This window comes from Athene noctua, chromosome 7 (assembly GCF_965140245.1).
Source record: "Athene noctua chromosome 7, bAthNoc1.hap1.1, whole genome shotgun sequence".
Taxonomy (NCBI): domain Eukaryota; kingdom Metazoa; phylum Chordata; class Aves; order Strigiformes; family Strigidae; genus Athene; species Athene noctua.
Window position 1 is genome coordinate 17,480,461 of NC_134043.1, and position 20,898 is coordinate 17,501,358.

Consider the following 20,898-nt stretch of genomic DNA (forward strand, 5'->3'; position numbering starts at 1 on the left):
GTTTGTAAAGAATATGGTGATTTTAGGGACTCATCTAGGTGTGTCTGTCTACCCTCAGATGGTTTTTGGAATGGTCCATTCTTCATCCATTCCAAAGTCATAAGAAACATCACTCAGATCACCTATGTCAATAACAAGATTTCCCAAGAATAAAATTAAACACAACATACAGGTTTCCTATGACATATTTTACTGAGAGATGCTCCTTTTTGAAGGATACTTAAACTGCTAAGGGCCTGAAAGGCATTATTATTCTTACAAGAACTTTCAATCTGAGAAGCCATCCTTCATCTTGGGAATTTGTTTCAGATGGGGACCAAGCAATAATTGCCATCCTCCTCCACAGACTTGTCTCGTAATAAGAAACATGTGCACAGCTGGAGGGGTGTGAGGTTGGGATAGGACTGGCAGTGGAGATGTGCACGTTCAAGAGCAGATGGAATGCTGCTTTTTATTAAGAGAGAAGAAGAAGTAAATTCAAAACACCTGGCAGAAAGGTGCTTGCTTTTCCCTTCAGTCTTATGAAAGCTATTGTGACAATGGAGGTACTTACATGCAAAGCAATTCAAAAGTAAGGGGGAAAAGTGGAAACAGGGAAAAAAGATTAGAAACTGAAGAACTTTACATAATAATTGTGAGGGACTGGATAATTAAGAAGAACCGATGCTTCTCAACTGCACTGAAAATACGCAAATTTTGAAATAGAAAAAGTTAAAATTAGCTTTATTTGTAAAAGGTGTATCACTATCTTGGAAGTAATTTAACATAATTTTCAAACAAACCATTAGCCACTTTGGAGACTACACAGCTTACCAATGTCCACACCTACAGATGACCCTATGTTTATCACTCCATATGCCTAGAGATAGCCCAAATAAAATAGAAAAAATATAAAACAGCCAGTTGGCCAGTCCTTTGCATACCAGAGGTTTTGAGAAGCTGTGCACCACTTTGCTGAGGCAGAATATCATTTATCATCAGAAAACAGAACGGACTTTTATCAAATGTTGGAAATAACTGGGAAGTGGTTGTAATGGAGATAATGAGCTACAATTCCATAGAAGAGTCTTAATCAAAAATTCTCACTTCTCCAGAAACCTCTGTGATATAAAGATTTCCATACAGTGGCAAACCACCCTGAAAGCGAGCTCTGAGCAGAATCCTTCTGATGAAAAAGGGATTCTTAGAAAGAAAAAAATACAAATTCTGAAAATAAGCTCTTTTTTTGAAGCTTTTTTATGAGATTGCCTTGATTTTTTTAAAGATCTGTCCAAAACCACTGTATTTTGCAAGATGATCTTCAAATACTGATGAATGCAATAGCATTACAAATGGAAAGCACTCAGCGTGTTTTGTTCTCTTTTTCTATCCTGAGTGAAAAGACATGCCCCATGAAGAAGCGATCACAGTAACGACATATGATTGCTTCAGGGACAGGTGTGAAGAATAGATGGATGTTGCTCCCACACCAATACTCCTGTAACCTCAGAGCCAGTTGCCTGAGCAAACTCTCTGGTTCATGCATTCATAACTTGCTGTGATTGATATTGCACATTTCTTTGTCCTCATTACTGACCAAGACCATAAATACCAATTATGGAAGACAGTTGAGTTCAAGCTGCTGCCATATTTCACAGCAAGGCTAATGCAGAGGTTACCAAAGGTCACCTTGGCCAGAAAGCAGGACTACAGCATAGTAAGCCTATATCTTCACTATTCAGCTACAACGTCTTTCAGGCTGAATAAGCTTTGATTACCCCCTATCAGACCCGTAAGCCACATTCTTCTGTCAGAGCCAGGGACAGAACTGAGATACGTGATCTCCTGTCTTGTGAGGTGTGAAATGCACTGGCAAAGTGTGTGTCAGCCCCTTCTCTGGAGGTTAAATGAAATGGCAGCCATTCCTACAGCTCAGGCAGCTGAGTGAGCTGTGGTACAGGGAGAGGGAACCCTCTGAATACAAAATTCAGCCCAGTCAGTTGGTCTTTACAAAAGAAGACTACAATTATTATTTTTTTAAATTTAAAAAATAGAAATAATTCCCTTATTTTATGCAGACTCAGAAGACCTACACGTTGAAATGCACCAAGTCTGTGTTGAAAGCTTGCTGACGTAAAAACTCCAAAGCTCTGGTTAATGATAGATAAAATTACTTCGAGACACACCTAACAACACACAACTTTTAACTTGTTATTTCCAAAACATGGAAAGAACATAGCTAAATAAAAACCACACTTAATTCTTCTACACCTTTGCCTTTCAGGGCAGTCCCTACACCATGACACTCTTTCAGAGTTTAGTGTCCATCAGAAGCAGAGACCAAAACGTTTAGCGTGCCCCAGGTGCTTCAGAGCAGTCTCAGAAGCCAGTTTCCCTCATGGCTGTGGGGATAAGATGCAATCCCTTAATTTGTACTGGAACATGCCCATGTAAAGGGGATGTTACCAATTCTTTTACATTTTCTGAACACCCCATCAAATGTCAGTCAGAATGCACAGGAGACTGGGCACACGCAGTCTGGAAAGTCTTCTTCCATTATAACCAGAAACTGAAAGGATCTCCATGTATGCATACAGGCACATTTCATACACGCTGGCTGCAGGATGAGTCAGGTTTCTGCCTTGGAATTCTGATCAGAAATATGGGATATGCACGTCTGGGTTTCACATTATGTGACATATTCAATAAATTTTAAGTGCAAAGAAGTACCTTCTTACTAGATGGAGTCCAGTCTAGTGTTGAACGTTTCACTATCCCTATAACAGATTAATGACAATGCAGTGGAGTAAAGAATTGTTTTGTTCTTGTTCCCAGGCACACAGAGTATTATGGTCTAAAAAGGCTTTTACCCTTGTAACGATGAGTCAAAATGAATCATCAAACAAACACACCTTGGATCCAGGATGAATATTTACCAGGTCATCTAAAGCTCCATAAGTGTAAGACTATAGAGGACCATGCCCCTGCCTTGTAGATTTGACTGGTATTCAAACTATGTATCCCACCTCTTTTCATCCCATTTGCTCTATTTATACCCCTTGAAGCAGAAGGCTCAGCATGCCCTACAGTCTCTAGAGATCTGGAGACAGGAGGGAATATTCCCTTAATTATCCCATATCCCAGTGGTATATGTCACAAGCCAAAGTGCATAAAGCTCCTGGCCTGATTATCATTCACATGCTGTGTGGAATTTATTAAATTCTTTATCCCACAGCCATTTAATCAGTGGTATTATTGGAATGAGATATTTACCCCCACTGGGTGGTATGGACTGGGGCAGGAAAGCATGCCAGGAACAGCTTTGCTGATGCCTATTTATAAAGACAGTGTAATTTTCTTTCCCCCTCCTTTTCCTCAGTAGAACCAGTTAGTTAGAGCTACAGCAACAGAGCAGGGCTTATTCCGTGTCTTGTTTTCTGCAATAAATCTCTACTCCTGATGCGTTTTGATCCACAGCCAGTTTAATCTGCCTATTGACTGTTAAACTCTGTTTATTGTTTGCACGGGATCTTTAAGAATTAAGCCTTTCTTTCTCCCTCTCCCAGATCCAGGTTGGATTTTTTTTTTTTTTTTAAGGGATTTGGAGCTGGGTTGAGGACCTGAGAAAGCTATTTTCTCCTCAAAATAAAGCTCTCATGACATTACCCCACGAGCACTAGCCCCAGCCTGGCTGGCTGTATCTGCTTTAGACAGAGCGTGTTGATCAGTCTCCTTGCTTGGACAGTCTTCAGATTCCCATTCAATCTCTCTGCTCAGACAGTCTTCAGATTCCTTGCTGAGATTGCAAATTGCAACCAGCTATTGTTCTTACTTACATTTCAGCCATGTCCTTAACTGTGACTTGGACTCCAGCGCACTACAAATTGTTTCTGTGCACAGTGAGCGACAGTTTCTGTTCCTAACATTGAAGGACTGTGTTTATCCCAAGCTACTAAGCACCTTAAATAGACGGATAAGTCACGTGAATGAGTTTGTCTCCCCACTGATGTGCAGGGAGCCTAAACAAATACTTACCTTACAGTGGGCTTTCCAGAAAGATGTCCCTGCCTCCATTCCCATTTGCTGTAGTCTAAATTGAAGCTATAGAAGTATGCAGCACCTTTCTCTGAAGGACCTGTATGACTATTCAGCTTTCTGTGGTATGCTGTGTTAGATATGTCTCCATCCAGGACAGATCTCTGGAGCACAGCTAAATTGCTGTCCTGAAAGTTCATTTACCCTCATAAAACCATAAGGGAACAGTATGGAGTAATAGAGAGATGGAGAAACATCTGGTTAGCCAACACGTGGGCCACAGGAGTAATGAACCCTGCACTTTAATAGGTAAGTCTGCACCTGCACAAGATTTCCAGCTTCTGCACCAGCAACAGCTCCAGAGAGGGATAAATAATTAAGACAATAAGGCTGAAGTGGAAAATGCCTGCGATATTTGCTTTCCTTAAGAGCACATTAGGGACATGCATAAAATCAGACACGGTTGAGTTTGCTCTAACTGAACTTTGATTGACCCCAGAAGCCCTCTTAACTGAACAGACTGGTGAATCTACCCTCTGTAATCTGAAAAAGCACTGATTATTCTTTGGCTGGTCCTAAGGCCTTGTGACTGTCTTATTTGAAACACAAGAACCCTAAAACCCCGTGATTCCATGACTATGTGGGTCATGACCCCTGTGTTGCACAGCCATCCCACAAGAGCCTGCTGTGTTCCTATGGCCATTTCCAAACTGAGGCATTTGCCAGTCTAATATACAAGCACAGTGCAATGATGACTTGGATCTGAGCTCTGGAAGAGCCTGATCACCACTGCACTAAACCATACATGATTCCTGTTGCTATATTTTATTTTTAGGGCAAAACTACATCGGTTTCCAGTTGAAATATCCTCCCCCATGTGGAAAATAGTATGGTTGACAGTTAGGTGAACATCAACAGTTAGGTGAACATCTTCAATTTCAAAGACAGACAAGTTTGAGGAGAGTCAGGTGTGGGGGAGAAGGTTGTGAAAGGTAGACAGAAACTGCTTGCTGAAATGCATACTAAAATTATTTTAGTTTCTCTGAGAACAATACAGTATGTTGTATTCAAGGGGTCTTGTTCAATTTGGAAACCAACTGATGCTGAAGTCCTTCTTTGCCTTCTGTAGAATCAAACTGAAGTTAAACTTCTGACCCTCCTGCTGTCAAAGAGCCCAGCTGAGAAAAAGCACATCAAAAGCCTATGGGCTTTTCACCACTACTCTACATCCTTTTGTACAGAGACACCAATACTGATCAGGTTTCACATCCATAAGAAACAGGCTGGAAGACATTCAAGAGCTCTGAAAAGCACTTCAGAGGATGACTTATTATATATAAAGGTGCATTGTAGATGGAAAAGCAAAGATGGTGACCTCTTGAAAACTGCTCACACTATTGCAGCTTCTAACATGCCTTAGTCTTGGGTCAAAATCTCCTTGCTCTGAGCAGACACAGATGAGAGAGTTTATGTACAAGGGAGTCCAGGATAAAGAGTAACAAACACAAATTAACAAAGAAGCAGTAGTAAACATTGCATCAGATTTTAAATGTATTTCCACAACTACCAAGAGTGCCAAAAATAAAGTAAACCTCAGTATTTTACCTAGTTGCTTCCTAAGCAGGGAATTGTAAATCCTAGGTTTTATATGATGCTCTTCATATGTTTATATTCATACTTTCATTTCAGGAGCTCTGGTTCTATTTCCATGCTCAGCAATAATTATACTTGTGATGGTGAACAAGTAAATTGCTCTCTGCCTCAGTTTCCTCATCTTTTAAATAGCTTTAGGAATAAAACTCACAATCACATTTGCACACAATCCATTGTACATGGGCCCTCACCATGACGGTAACGAAGAACATCCAAAATAAATTAACAAAGCTCTACCCCAAATGGAAGAAAAACAGGTAAAGCGTACCACAGAATATGAACTTAATTTATGAATCCTGTGTTCATGTTTTAAGAAACTCAGTGTATGATTAGATCTTGAAAAGAAATTGGTACTCAATATAAACTGTGAGATAAAACAAATAATAATAAATAATAATGATAATAATACCCCAAATAATATCTCAAATTTCAAGCAAAACAGAGGAGAGTATTTAAAAGGAGTGTTTATGATATTCTTTACACCAATATCCAAGATACAAAAACCCCTAACTTAATAACCTCCTGAAATTTCAAACTGTGCATAATCTGGTGAAATGTGTTTATACCTTACACCACTAGGAAGATGTTTATGGGTGAAGAGACCTGTTAGTCATTTTCACCTTTAAGATTTACAGGATGGTCACATCGGCCACTCACACTCAACTAGGGGCAGATTTTTTGGAGGTTTCCACAATACTTTTACGATGTTCTGATAAAATGCATTACAGTGCCTTCCAAGCTTTAACAGACTACTTTAATGCCTGCTAATGAAAATCCAGAGGTGTGACAGCGGCCACAGATCTATTGCATAAGTGAAGGGACAAGTATTTGCTTGCTTACAAATGACCAAGAAAATAATTCCCTTCAAATTCTGCATGCTTTTATGCCAAGTTATCTTTACCTAACAGTTTCCAAGACTAATGCTGCTGATTCTGATACCCCAAACGATAAACTGGGCACATGTATGATTCATATTTTTTACTGCAGCTCTTGGCCTATATTTGCTGAGAAAATAATTGTAAACATCTGTCCTGACGGGTCACTGACTGACGGATCCACAGTAACCTTCAGACATATTTACAGCTAAGGAGGTTTCCAAATGTAAAATGGTGTTCTGGGAGTGAATAGGCTGGCCAATTGCTCATGAGTCACAGCTGAGAAATGTAGTACAGGTATGAGCTCATAAAACCTTCAGTGACCTACAGAATGTAGACGTGGAAACCATATCACAGAAAAACCCCAGTGAAACATAAATGCTGTCTGAATAGCACCAGCTAATTGCAAATCAGAGCTAGCCACTAAAAGAGGAAGTGTCTTTGTACGGTACCATTGTGTGGAAATGAAATGGAAAACTGCTAGCTGTGAGGCTGAATAACCTGCATACAGAATCACCGTGGGAGTACTGCTCCTGCTGATAAAGGACAGGAAAGGAAAGGTGGCCTTGCTTTTAAGATGGAGTTCGGAATTTGGAAACCCATGTTTGGGTCCTGGTTTTGTTGAAAGACTTCCTCTCTAAGTCTAAGCAAGTTCTTTTGAGAGGGCATGTGGGTACAGTCAAAAAGTGGAACTGTTAGTGCTTTTCTACCTCTTGGATACAACACTATCAAGGCTAGAGAGAGGCTTGAGCATCAGGGCAGCGAGACCAGAAAAAACCCATCATGTTCAGCAATCTATGTGTTCCAAAACTGAGTTAAAACTCTTGGCTCTTAAGCGAACAAATGTTCTTGCTGGGCTGTTTCAGCAAAATTAAAAACCTTGGAGTGAGGCAGAGCTGGAACCAGTCGTAGAGGTGTGAAGAGAGTCTGTAAACATGGTCTCCCAATTATATTGCCATTTTACAGAGATCCTAACAGAGTGACTTGGGTAGCTGGCCAGCGTAAACATGTATCATTCATATTGTAAGAAGCACAACACTATACTACAACATGCCAGCTAGAATTAGGAAACTCAAATTAGTTTCATATATTTAGGAAGACTGTGAATGAGAACTGGAGTTCAGCTCTGATACTCATATTTTAATAATGACTGTGAAATAATAGTCTCCGACAATGATGCGAAATCTGGAAAATCTGCTTTAAAGTGAAAGGAATGCAGGTTTCTTTTCCTATGTTGTGGCTTGATCCCATAGTATGCAGAGGAGAACAAGGGCCCTAAGGACAATATCAGAACACTCCTTACTTCATTTAATAGTCACAGGCACAACCTGGGTGTTTACCACCTTCCTCCTCTCCTCTTCCCCTCCCCACTGCTTTGGCCAATCTAGACTAGAGATGAAGAGCCTTGGTTTTGTTTTCTGTTTTTCTAGCAGGAAGGGTCAAGCATTTCACGGCTACAAAGCGGTCGATTCTTTACCCCTTGAAACCACTGCACTGAGGTTAGCTGTCTTTGTAACAAATGTTTCTCAACTTGCGCTTTGCAAAACCAGGGTAGATAGGGGAGGTAAAGGGAGTGAAGGGTCAGAAAGGCAATCAAGGGGTTTGTGAGGCATTGAAATGTTATTACAATCCAAGGCCAAGAAAAATCTTGCTATTCTCCTCCCTGTACCACCTTCATCTCCAAGGTCAAATATTCCCTGCCAAGATCTCATAAAACCTGAGCACAAACATGTTAAAGAGACCTCACCATGTTATCACCAGCAGATTTTTCACTCTTACTTTTGGGGAGGTGGGGTGTCACAAAAATGATTGACTTCTAGAAAGGGGTTGTAACCTAAGGAGGCTGAGAAAACTTATACTTGCTGAACCAGGAATTAGGGGCTAGCCTGAGCCCTAACTCTGTGAAATGCCATTAAATAGGCCATATAGATATTACAGCTGAGGTATTAATCTCACATTTAAACATTCACGTAACTTTTTAACAGGACTAATCATTGAGATGAAATTGCACAAGAGATTAAGTAATTTTCTGAATTTGAGTCTAATTCTTTAATGTTGCCTGTTTGGGCATTTTTTAAGTATGTACTCTATGCGAACACATGGACAAAGTTCTCCTAAATATAAATGGAGCTAAAAGAAAGTATATTCCTGCATTTCTCAGCAATTGAATTCAGGGACAGAGTGATATAAAAACTAATTTATTGTAATTTAGTAAAAGTCTGCCCATCAACAAACAATGTTGCTTCATGGCGTCATCCAATTCTGACTTCTAAGAAGTCTTGGAAACCGGTGTCTAAAACACGTGTCACAACCCTGGATTTGTCGCATCAAATGCAAATGGGACTGGGAGATCTGTATCAGCTTCTGAGCATCATTCTCAGGATCAGCAACTGAAGAAATTAAATTAATCTCCACAGATTTTCCTCAGAATTTAGGTTTGTTTCTCACCGCCTTTTCTGATTTTATGATGTGATGATCCGTTTTCTTTACAGTAAGTTTCTTACAGACAAGACTGCGTGAGGTAGTCTGAAGAGAAGCAAATTCTCACATTGATGAAAATGCGGCTTACTTTGTTTTCTATGTATACTTTGCATATCACACATAGCAATGCATGCAGTATCTTTCTACCTATCTTGCACTGACAGGAATCCTTCAGGACTGGTTTCTCAGTCATCTCTGTGCTCATAGAGATGCCCTATAGTTCCATTTTTTCACTTCTAGAGCAACCATGAAGCTGGAGTCCTCTAAGAAAAACAAAAGCAGAGGAAGGTTCATTCAAGACTCTAACAATCTAAAGGGATGTAGAGACTTAATTGAAGGCCAGGAGCTGATTAGGTTTTATCCCGTTAACTCTTGATTGAAGTGTGTAAATGCAAAACAAGGTATTAGTGATCACTTCCTCCCCTTCTGAGAGAAGCAATCTTTGTGCAGAGCACCCTTCTTCCTAGACAGATGCCTAGCTCTGGCGGGTCTCCATGAAGTACCTCAGGGGTCTTTCCACAGCCTTGCAAGGAGCACAGTGGGTCATGCAATCCAATGCTGGAAGTGGCTCAAAGTGGAGGAGGTAGGAATTTTCAAAGGCTTTTTCTTCCTTGCAGCTTCCCCTCCCCTGAGTGTCAGCTGAGAAAATTTTACTTGCTGCTCTGTTATTCCTTTTGCAGAGGCTTAAAATAGCCTAAAGTGCTTGCATTCAAAGATGGTAAGAGCACTGTAGAAGCCTGTTGAATCCCTACCTCAAAGAACCTAAAAGAGCAGTTTAAATCAATTTAAGAGTGTGAGCTGCTCCCAAAGTCCCCTCCACCTTCTTCACCCACCTTTCTACCCTGGAGTCAATCCAGTTCCCTACTCTTCATGCTGGATTATTTCAATTTTGGAATAAAGGGATGGGATGCCAGGATAAACTAGGCATTGTTACTTCTGTGGATGGACAGCTGGTGCTTTCAAAGAGGGAGGTGTATGCACAGAAGACCACAGTGACATCTGTTGTGGCCTCTGCCTCCGCAGCCTTTAGCTTGCCCCACATTTGGCAAAATGTCACACCCTGTGGCAGGAGGCAAAACCAGATTTGCTTCTCCCTCTGCTGAAACAGGTAAAACAAGGATCCCTGTGTACTTCCCAATCTGCTGGCCCTTTTGCATAGTTTCTTTTGAAATATGTGGCACCTGCTACAGGGATGCACTGAAGTCATTGCCAGCAGACTAGAAAACGTGCAAGGGCCAGCATTGTCTTCTCGGCTGATGCTTCATTTTGAGTGATCTACACTTTAAAGAGCCAGGAGGCTTCTTGACTGTGCTCATCCTCCTAAAATTAGAAAAACTGACAGTGCAAAGACAGGCAGAATGACTTTGTTCAGATAACAAACACAGCAATTTCTAGCTGCATCCAGCAAGTTACCAGTGGAGATCGTAAGAGTATCAGAAGAGTCCTTCCATTAACTGTTCCAGTATCTGGAGATACGTGATACATAAGCCTGAAAGCTCAGCCCAGCTCTTTTCTTCTTAGTCTCCCTGAATTGATATAGCAAAGCAGTCCTCCCTTGCCCCACCTGTAAATCATAGCCATCCCATTCCCCTCCCAGCCAGGCACATAAAATAGATGCTAATTTGTCCCTTTCTCTTCACATGTTGTGACCCTCTGGGAGAGCAGCTTTGGGCAGATGCCAGAAACCACAAACTAGCTGCTAGGTGAATTTGCTTGTAAAACTTAGTAGCACATTATCTCTGTGGTATTAACTATTAAATGTGTGACTCTCCAGGTAAACATGGACCCAATCCAGGCCCTTTATCTTCTGTTCTGGAGGTAATTTTCAAAGAAGGGCTGTCAGAGTGTCAACCTCACTGTCAGCTTTTAAAACCTGGGATGGAGACAAGGTCAGGAAGAGGTTTGGTGTAACGGGAATGTTTGGCAAGTAGAATAAAGGCTCCCATACACCAAATCAAGTATTGTGAACACTGGCATTTGCCTTTTTGGCAGAAATGGGCTGCAGAAAGGAGAGCAGGTGAATTTATTTCTTCCAATTCAATCTATAAGTTGTATCTGCAGCCTGAGGAAAACAAACTGGTGTCACTGTCTTTGCCCCATCTCATGGATTACTATGTTCTGGGAAAGATGATGAGAAAGGTCTGTCTTAGGGTCATTGTCACCTCAGATACTAATGTTCCTATATGGCAAAACTTCAGCCGTGAAGAATTGCCCAGCTTTACCCCTCAAGGGCAAGAAAAGAAACATCAATAGAGAATGGTGGTTAAGACAGGGTGTCTGACATTCAGCCGCATTGGGAACTGCCCAGTAAAACTCATTTCCGAGAAATTAAATAACACTCTGCCAACAAAAAGGAACATGACCACTGAAATGGGGTTTAAATCTGAGGAGGGAATCAGGCAGCTACAAGCACCTTATAAACATCCAATTGGAGTGAGCAAAACTGATGGGGGAATTTCTTTATGCCTAGGGAAATTTGACCACAACCTTTAATAACATCTTCACATTTCACAAGTCCTAATAACAACAACTTGCATTCACATGATGCCTTTCATCCTGGAGGAACCCGAAGTATTTTACAAGTGACTTAGCAAACTATACAACAATATTCACCCCTTCATCCCCCTCGAGGCTGAAAACTGACTGTAATTGGCAAGGTTTCCCTTCTGGTTTCCAGTGTTCCATGACTATTTCTCTAGGCCATTGCTGTTATTTCTTTGTTTTGTTTTTATAGCAAATTTGATAGCATGGGAAAAAAAGACAACTCTTTTCTTAAGGACAGCTACACAAATATAATCAATTTGGCGTATCAAAAAAGAAAGAGAGAGGCGTCATGTCACCCTAACACAAAAATGTCAGTCCATTTTTCCAAAAGGGGAAAAAATTTAAAAAAAAAAAAAATCGGTTGAAGAAAACACAGAATGCTTCATTTGCTGTGAAATAAAACCTTTTTTTAATGTTTTCTGAAGACTGAAGTTGTCTCAGTTGTAAAACAAATCAGATTTAAGTTGGCAAGTAGAAATGAAACATTTTGACTTTCAGAATATAATTTTTCTTTTGGACACAACTTTAAGAAAATAATGAAATCCATCTCACCTGGTGCTTTTCTTTGCCAGAAACTCACAGCAATGCCTAGGAACAGCTTTAAGGAGAGGACAAGTACCCCAGTTCCTGCTATCTTTTCTTCACTGTCCCCCTGAACTATCGGCAAAACCTTGAACAGCCCAAGATGGACTTTTCCTCCATGAATTCATTCAGTTCAGCTCTCCCTGAAGTTGTGCAAATTTTATTGTCCACAGCATTCTGTGGCCATGGGCTACACATCTTCTACATTATGCACAAAAGTAGCTTGTTTTGATTGTTTCAATTTGTCTCTTAGTAATTTAATAGAAGCAGAAGACATTCAATGAAAGAGTGCAAAATCATTTCTTATTCACCATCACCACACCAGTAACCACTTCTCTCTTTCCACATGGAAGAATCTTGGTGTCCATCTTCTCTGCTCCTGCAGAGGTGTTGAGCAATTCCTTTGGCTCCTTCCTTGCTCCTGGGAAACTATAGTTTTGTAGTAGGCTAAATGGCGTAACCAAACATTTGTTGCTGAGCATATGCTGGTTTTGCACCCTAAGCCAACCTTCCCACACTACTGGCATGGCGCAGGTGCCTAAAACATAGACAGAGTACCTTACTTGACCTCCTGCACATCCTCTCAGGGATCATGGCTATCATGAAGGAACTACAGAAGACATGCACTTTAGTGAACGTACTGTAGCATCCAAACTGTACCACAATGCCTATGTACAGGCACATAATTCAATCTCCGGTAGCTTCCTCTTAGTATACTATCTGTGTGTATCAAAGATGCCCACATTTTGTCCTCTTGCTACAAACGGGACTGAAGAAAATTACATCCCTCAGGTGAACTCCTCTGGTGAACTTACAAGAGACTACAGTATACCTTAAAAGGCTAGTTGGATCACCAGATACTGAGCTTGAGAGATGCTTCCTCACACTTCTGGAACAGAGCTGATGAAAGGTAACTGACCTATAAAATAAAAAGGAAAATCCTGTCCCAATTCCTCATTTTTTTAAAAAAAAAAAATTAAATTCAGAGGTGTTGAGAAACACACTGAGCAGAGTGCGAAGAAAAAACAGCTCATTCATCCAGCCTTTACAAGCAGCTGCGCTTGAGCTGAATGGGCTTTTGCTGTGTTCTTTGTGTAATGGTATATTATAAAAATGTTATTAGAAGGCCAAATTTAGTCATACCAGGAGGAGAAGAGGAAAAAAAAATCCTGAAACCTTGAAAGATAAATCAGTTTCTTTGGGAATGAGATTTTAAGCCTCCCCTTGCGCATTGCTCTGAAGTTTTGGATCTTTTCCTCTACTGATTGGGCAGTTTAGAGCAACAGTAAAAAGAAAAACAAAATGAAACAAAAGAACCCCACCTTAATTCCTTTGAGTGCAACATCCTCTTGCATCCTTTTCTGATCACAGCATGCTCAGACAGGCCGCAGATGTAGGGCAGTTGGAGCACAGGGGGAGAGGGCTAGGTGCTGGAAGAGGTTCTCCACAAAAAGACCTTCCTCTGCCTTTGTTCATGTTTTATATTGACATAGTCAATGAGAAGAGATTCAGTTTGAAGAGGGACCACCAACATGAAATGTAAGCTGAGAACACTGAAAGAAAACTTGCATCAATACTGAAAAAAATGCTGAAAAAGAATTAGAGCATCTTTTTTACCTCAATCACAGCTCCTTTGCTTCAAGTCTGATATAGGGATGAAGGAAGGTCTACTGGTTAAAGCTTTAGATGGTCAGCTTAAGACACCTGCCCTTGTTTTCATAGATGACAAATATTCAAAAGGCAAATTAGTAGCTATTGTGGTTAGAGGTTTAAACACAAATCTTAAGACTTTGGGTATCCACTGAAAATCTAAAATCACAGGTAATCCCCAAAAATTTGAGTTTCATTTCACTGTATTTATGTCTCAAAAATAACAGTTATGCTAATTAATTACTTCCAGCTGCAAAATGTTAAGTGTTAAACTAACTTTTCCCAAAGTGCTGCATTTTAGAAATTGGTATGTCTACCATGCACAAGCATAAACCTGGTTGGGTTAAAAAACATGGAGTTACTCAAAACCTCTGTTTCCCTTAAGCTTTTGTCTTGACAACAAAAAGGCTTTGGTGAGTGTTTCAAGTTGACTTGTTAATTGAATTAAGTCTGTCTTTTTTGAACTTCTGTGACTTGAGGAAAAAGAGATCATGATTTTTTTCCCCCTGAAGTTAGGAACAGAGACCTTGGATGGATTGCCTGGGTTAATCAGTCCTGTCTCTATAATTGCAGCAGCTCTTCTTCAGTAGCTTTTTTACACAGGGAGACTACAAATCTTCTAGTTCTTATGTTCCCACAGCAGAAGCTTCAGGATTCTACCAATACACAGCAAAGTAGAGACTGTAGGAAAGGCTGGGAAGCTGCCACAACAGCTAACAGAAGTCATGAAGGACAGTGTGACTGTCTTGTTCTAAAAAAGAAATTTGTTGTACAATACTCACAAAAACCAGACCTTGTCCATTCCTACAGTGTAACACAAAGGCAAATTTGAGGTAGGGAAAAATTCACCTCTGTCCTCAATCTCAGCAAGCTGATTAACACTATGCAGCTGAGCCAGACACGCCCAAAACACAACTAGACTGATACAAATAGAGCATGTACACGTGCCCAGGAATGTTCTCTGGCACTAAAATCAACTGGCACTTAATGACCGACTTGCAGTCTCTCTCAGACCCCCAAAATAGGCTGGCTACCTGAAAACTGCCTCCTGCAAATGGTTTATGGATCAGTCTCTGAACCGCACCTGGAAATAAATTTTGGAGAGTATTAGTTGGCAAGGACAGAATGCTGACAGGGACCATATAATGTGTTACATCGTCTAGTGGTGTAAGAATATGGACAATCACATTCCAGTGACTGAATATATTTCCAACCATTCTTCACTTCTCTGGTATAGATGTGATCTAAGTGGATTCTTGGAAGGCTTTTACTAGACTTAATTGTGCACCTCATTTAATTTTGTGTACCGTATTAGCAGACTTTTTTTTTTTCCCTCATGAAACTTGCTCAGTACCAGTACTTGAAGTCAGAGCTCCAAGTTGTTATAATTCAGTATACAGGTTTTGTGACAGTGCTTGTGTGTGGCCCACAGAATTAGCCACCAAATTTAAACATGAATAATCATAACAAATTTTCACTCAGTGGCTTTCCTGCAATATTTGTGTAAAATTTCATTGACCTATAAAATTTTCTCAGTAAGTAAAATTAATACCTTTGAATATGCAGGAAGTAGACCCCAAACAGAGTTGAAGAAAAATTCAACAGCTAAGTCATTCAGGTACCTCTCTCTAGTAAACACCAACCAGTTCCATGCGATCTGACCAATATCAAATACTTAACATGACTGAAATAAGACAAATATACTAAAAAAAAAAAAAAAATCACTACAGAGAGACTTGGATCGATGTGCCAGTGTTAACGGGATGAGCTTCAACAAGGCCAAGTGCCAGATACTGCACTTGGGCCACAACCCCATGCATCGCTACAGGCTTGGGGAGGTGTGGCTGGAAGCTGTCTAGGAGAGAAGGATCTGAGGGTTCTAATTGACAAACAGCTGAACATGAGCTGGCAGTGGGCTCAGGTGGCCAAGAAAGCCAACGGCATCCTGGCTTGTATTAGAAATAGTGTGACCAGCAGAAGTAGGGAGGTGATAGTCTCCCTGTACTCTGCACTGGTGAGGCCACACCTGGAGTATTGTGTCCAGTTTTAGGCACCTCAATATGAAAGAGATATTGAGGTGCTGGAGAGAGTGCAGAGGAGGGCAAAGAAGCTGGTGTAGGGCCTGGAGAGTAAATCCTATGAGGAGCGATTGAAAGAACTGGGAGTGTTTAGTTTGAGGAAGAGAAGGCTGAGGGGAGACCTCATCACACTCTACAGATCCCTGAAAGGACATTGTAGAGAGGTTGGTGCTGGTCTCATCTCACAGGTAAATTAGTGATAGAACAAGAGGGAATGGCTTTAAATTCCAACAGGGGACGTTCAGACAGGACATTAGGAAAAAATTTTTCACAGAAAGAGTGGTCAGACAGTGGAACAGGCTGCCCAGGGAGGTGGTGGAGTCACCATCCCTGGATGTGTTTAAGGGTCATTTGGATGAGATGTTGGTGGATATGGTGTAGGGGAGAACTTTTTAGGACTCGATGATCCCAAGGGTCTTTTCCAACCTGAATGATTCTGTGACTCTGTGAAATATGGATTTGGCATTCCTTGTGCAGTTATTAGTCCCACACTCCATAAGACTTCAGCAAAGTCATTTGCAGACTCAGTGCTCTGGTCTGTATGTCTTATCTCCACTTTAACTCAAAGAATTCATTGCCTTCAGACCTTTAGTATATACAGCAGTTAGCAAGAGAGAGTTCTTGCCTAGAGACTTCAGACATTGTCAGAATACCAATAGCAATAGCTGCCAAAATGCCTGAAGGTTTCAGGATGGGAGTTCCCTGAGAAATGAAACAAATAGTCTGGTGGGTGCCAGATTGAAATAAACGGCATCTGATTTCTTCCAGGTGTGTCCTCCACCACTAAATCTTCCTTCTCACAATTCCATTTGTCCTTTCTCCCCCTTCCCAAACCCGCAAAGTACCTTCTCATAGTCACATCCTGGAAGTCACTCACACACACACACACACACACACAAAGTAAATAACTACTGAACTGTAGTACTTCCTTTTTTCATAACCAGAACATTAATTAGGGTCTTGGCTATACTCAGCAGTAAATTTTCAATAAACATGATGGAATTTTCTCTGAGACCTGCATCCCTGTCAAATTTCATTGAAATATGTTAATGGGTTATAACTATTGTGAAAATATAAAGGTGAAAAGACAGACAAACAGAGCCAAAGCATGAAAAGCTATATTTGGTTATTTATTTATAACCAAACATTATTGAAATTGCAAATAGGATTTTATTTGTCAGAAATTCAGCAAGTAGATAAAGAAGTGCTAAGAGGAAAATCAACTCTTACACATGATTCACCAAGTAGTATGTGTGTGTGCTTGTGTGCATTCATACCCAACAAGGGACACCTCTCTCGTGGGTGGTATTAACCTCTGTGTCAGATAGAAAGTGCAGATGCACTGAAAAAAACCCAAGTCTCCAACAAATCTTTCTCTTCCCTGCTGCTATCTCTACCTTTGGTTAATTCTAGATGCAGCCTCCTGCTACATATTCCTGGTTATCAATTACAAACAGAAGTCCGTTAATTTTCTGGAAGGAAAAAATATTTTTGGATGCAACCAGAAGGCTCCCTGAAGAGATGACACACAAGGGCAAGTCACCATGTAGAAGACAGACCTCTAGCACTTGCTGTGACAGCTTTCAATTGCCCGGTAAGATGGATGGGTTGTTTAGCCAAGCTATACTTTCCTGTGCTGAAATAGTTCTTTGCTAGTCATGGTACATAACTTCATTAAGTGTATTTTTCTTGGCTGGAGCCACAGAGAAGAATGTTCTCTCTTTTTCTCTCATTTATTTTTTTCCAACCCCTGCCACCCTTGTCAACAATTAATAAAGTGCTGCAATTAGAAATTTTGGGTCCTTTATTGCCTGTGCACCAAGGCCTAGGATTTGTGCTTCTGAAAATGGAGGAACATCAGCAACAATCAACTTTGTGCCTAAAACATTAAACATACCCTTCAGTTAAATTCCTAACTATGAAATAGATTATTTATGTGACCTGGGGAAAATTATGGGACTCTCTGTGAATTTATCTGTTTCTCCATTGCAAGGTAGAAGCAATAAATGCTGATATGACAGATGAGAAGATCCTTGGGTCACATTAGGCTTGTCTCTTATGAAGCTCTGTACACATGGTGCCAGAACAATCAGTTCTGCTATTCTAATGTTAACATCTAGGGTTATAATAAATTTTGGTTTAGATCTGAGAAGGAGCTTTGTTTTGTAACTCAGGAAGACATCATGGAACCATCTTTGCCTGAGCTTCAGTTTGAGGTCTTGCTTATGCCTATGAACTAGACCAACATTCTTCATGGCCATCCAGGAGGCACCAAATTATCTTCCAATATTAGTTCCAATTTAATTCAAGTGTATTTAGCTCTAGATGTCTTGGCCTCTATCCTCAGGACACTTTACAAATTTTCCTTCAGGAAACTGCTCTGGAAAATTATAGAAAACCAGGAGTCCTTGCTACTGAGATCTGCACACTCTTCCTAATTTAATTTTATTAGAAAAAAAAAAAATATTGAAAATAGGAATGGAAAATGAAAGGCAGTAAGAGTGGAAGAAAGGCAAAACAAACAGAAACCAAAATTTCCTTTAAATTGATCTGGAAACCAAGCAACTTTGGGAAACCTCAATAATAAATACACTTTGTTTTCAAAGACCTCCTAACAGAGTACGGAGTGGAACAGAATTTATTTTGCTTAGTCCAGAGGAAAAAAAAAAAAAAAGCTGAAGTCAATATACATCGATGGAACAAGCCTGTTATGGTCATAACAACATGCATCCCAGAAAGCACATCTGATCACATCTTTTCTGCTTAAAATAAGTTACCCATTGTACATAAAGCTTTAACAAAAGAGGTTCAATAGTAATGCATTGCACCCATTTAAAGATTAATTTTGAAAGCTGTCCACAAATTTTCCCAGCTCTGTCTGAGGACAACTTAGCTGGGAAATCTTGTCCTCTCATAGCCCAGTTATGACACATCAGTGCACAAACAGTAGTCAACCATTTAATATAACAGAAGAGACAAAATGAACATCTGAGTATAACCTACCATACAGTTTATCATTTTGCCAAATTATCATCTACTTTGGCACGAGAGGTACCACTGCTGTCTTCCTCTGGTGCTGGAATAGCTCAATAATAAAGAAGGTTGGAGTCTGCTGATTTGGGAGGCATATACTGCTTATAACACACAGAAACACTACAATGCTCTTGTGACCTCAGAATGAGGACATCAGTTTTCCTTCACCTTTTTTTTAGCCCATCTCAAGATCACAAAAGCAACCTGCAGCCCCTTTTAGGACTGAATATCCCTCTCTCTTCTCTATGACAAACTGGAGTCGTATCATATCTGTCCTTATGGCTGACCCATAAGACCTTGTCACCATTGATGGTTAGCTCTTCTTGCGTACAAACAGGACAAGCAACACATAAAACAGTGGTCTTTGAAAAACATATTGCGTTTTCACAATAAACAGTACTGTAGAGGACTACAGCAACATCATAAACCCTTCCTCAGCTTTCTGCAGTGGTCTTTTACTAGCAGGCATTGCTGAGATGCAGGCTCATCTGGAACCTGTTTGCTACAGAGCAGCCTCACATAGATGGATCAGTTAGTTGTGCCTCATACAAGGGAGCTGTTTATTAGATCTGGATATAATTTTCTATCAAAACTGTTTGTTGTTCCCTCTGTGAGAAAATGGAGGGTTTACCTCAGTGGAAAACTGGATTGTGAAAGGAACGTTTGCTTTCTGTAGAGAATATCAACTTCTGTTGATTGCTGCAAGCCTGCCATAAGGACATTTTCAGTGGACAGCCACAGCTTCCAAACAAACCAAAATATTTCCACATTCCTTAAATGAAGCATTTCATTTCATTTCATTTGCTTTATTAAATATTCAGCCACTGTGTCTTCAGCTGCCATGGTGTCTTGTGAAAGTTGTGGTTTGAGAGCTTCACACCCCTCTCTCCCTTTTCTAACAGTGAAGTGAAGCCACCACTTGGTGCGCCTATGGCCAGGGCTGTGCCAAGAAAAAGAAGTGTGTGCACCCTGAGAGAGACAAGGTGTTGATAAAGGGACTCACCTTGAGGAAGACCAAGTCCGGTTTCTAAAATCTTGCAGATTTTGTGGATATGTCCCAACCAGCTACTTGATGTGAGCTCATCAGAACCAAATTTGGGGCAAAGGATCTATCTTGTTATCTGCAACCCCCTAAGCTGCTCAGCAATGTCTTGACTTTAGAGATGGAAATCTCTTAGGGGAAGCTTCAAACAGGCAATACCCTCACACCTCAAGGATGTAACAGTTTGCTCCTGTGTCTGAAAAACTGGGAGGGTGAAAGGGAAAATGATGCTGAAAAGTAGAGAAAAAAACAATGCTTCTGGCAAGATGTTCACAGCTTTATAATCCTAATATTTCTTCCTTCTTTTGACAAACATCAAGCTTGTGGCATTTACGATTGGTGGGTGCTGCTTTCTTTCTGCACACTACTGATTAGATGCTAATAAAATGGGTGATGACATGTGCATCTTTATTGAATGGTTTGATTAGGGTATCCCTTTCCACAGCTCTCCCACAAGGAGAGAATGGGTTATGCCAAGGGTTTGACTCGATTTTTCAGGTTTATATGGCGTGGGAGGGTTCATTCTCTGAAAGCAAAAATCTGCTCCCTCCCTTGAAAAAAAATCCCCCCTTTTCTGAGCCAATTCTGTCGATTTTTGGCTCAGTGCCTTGTTCCATTTGGAAGCCATATTGCAGTGTGAGCAAGGAAACAGCCAATAAACAGGGGCTCTGGTATTTGCTTTTCTGGAAGTCCCAGGCAAGACCCATAGCTAAAGAACTCTGTTCAGGATCCCAGAAACATCTGCTTTCTTTTCAAAGCTGGAATATATTTTTATTTGATTTTTTGCTCCCCTCCCCCTCCTGCCCCCATAAGCACCTTTGTGCTGGGAGGGAGCTGCCTCCAGTGGGGGGAGGAAGGGGAGCTCTCAACTATATAAGCAGAGCAGAGTGAAAACTGAACTCTGCAATCTCTAGATAATTATGCCTGGCACCTGAAGGCTGGGGCA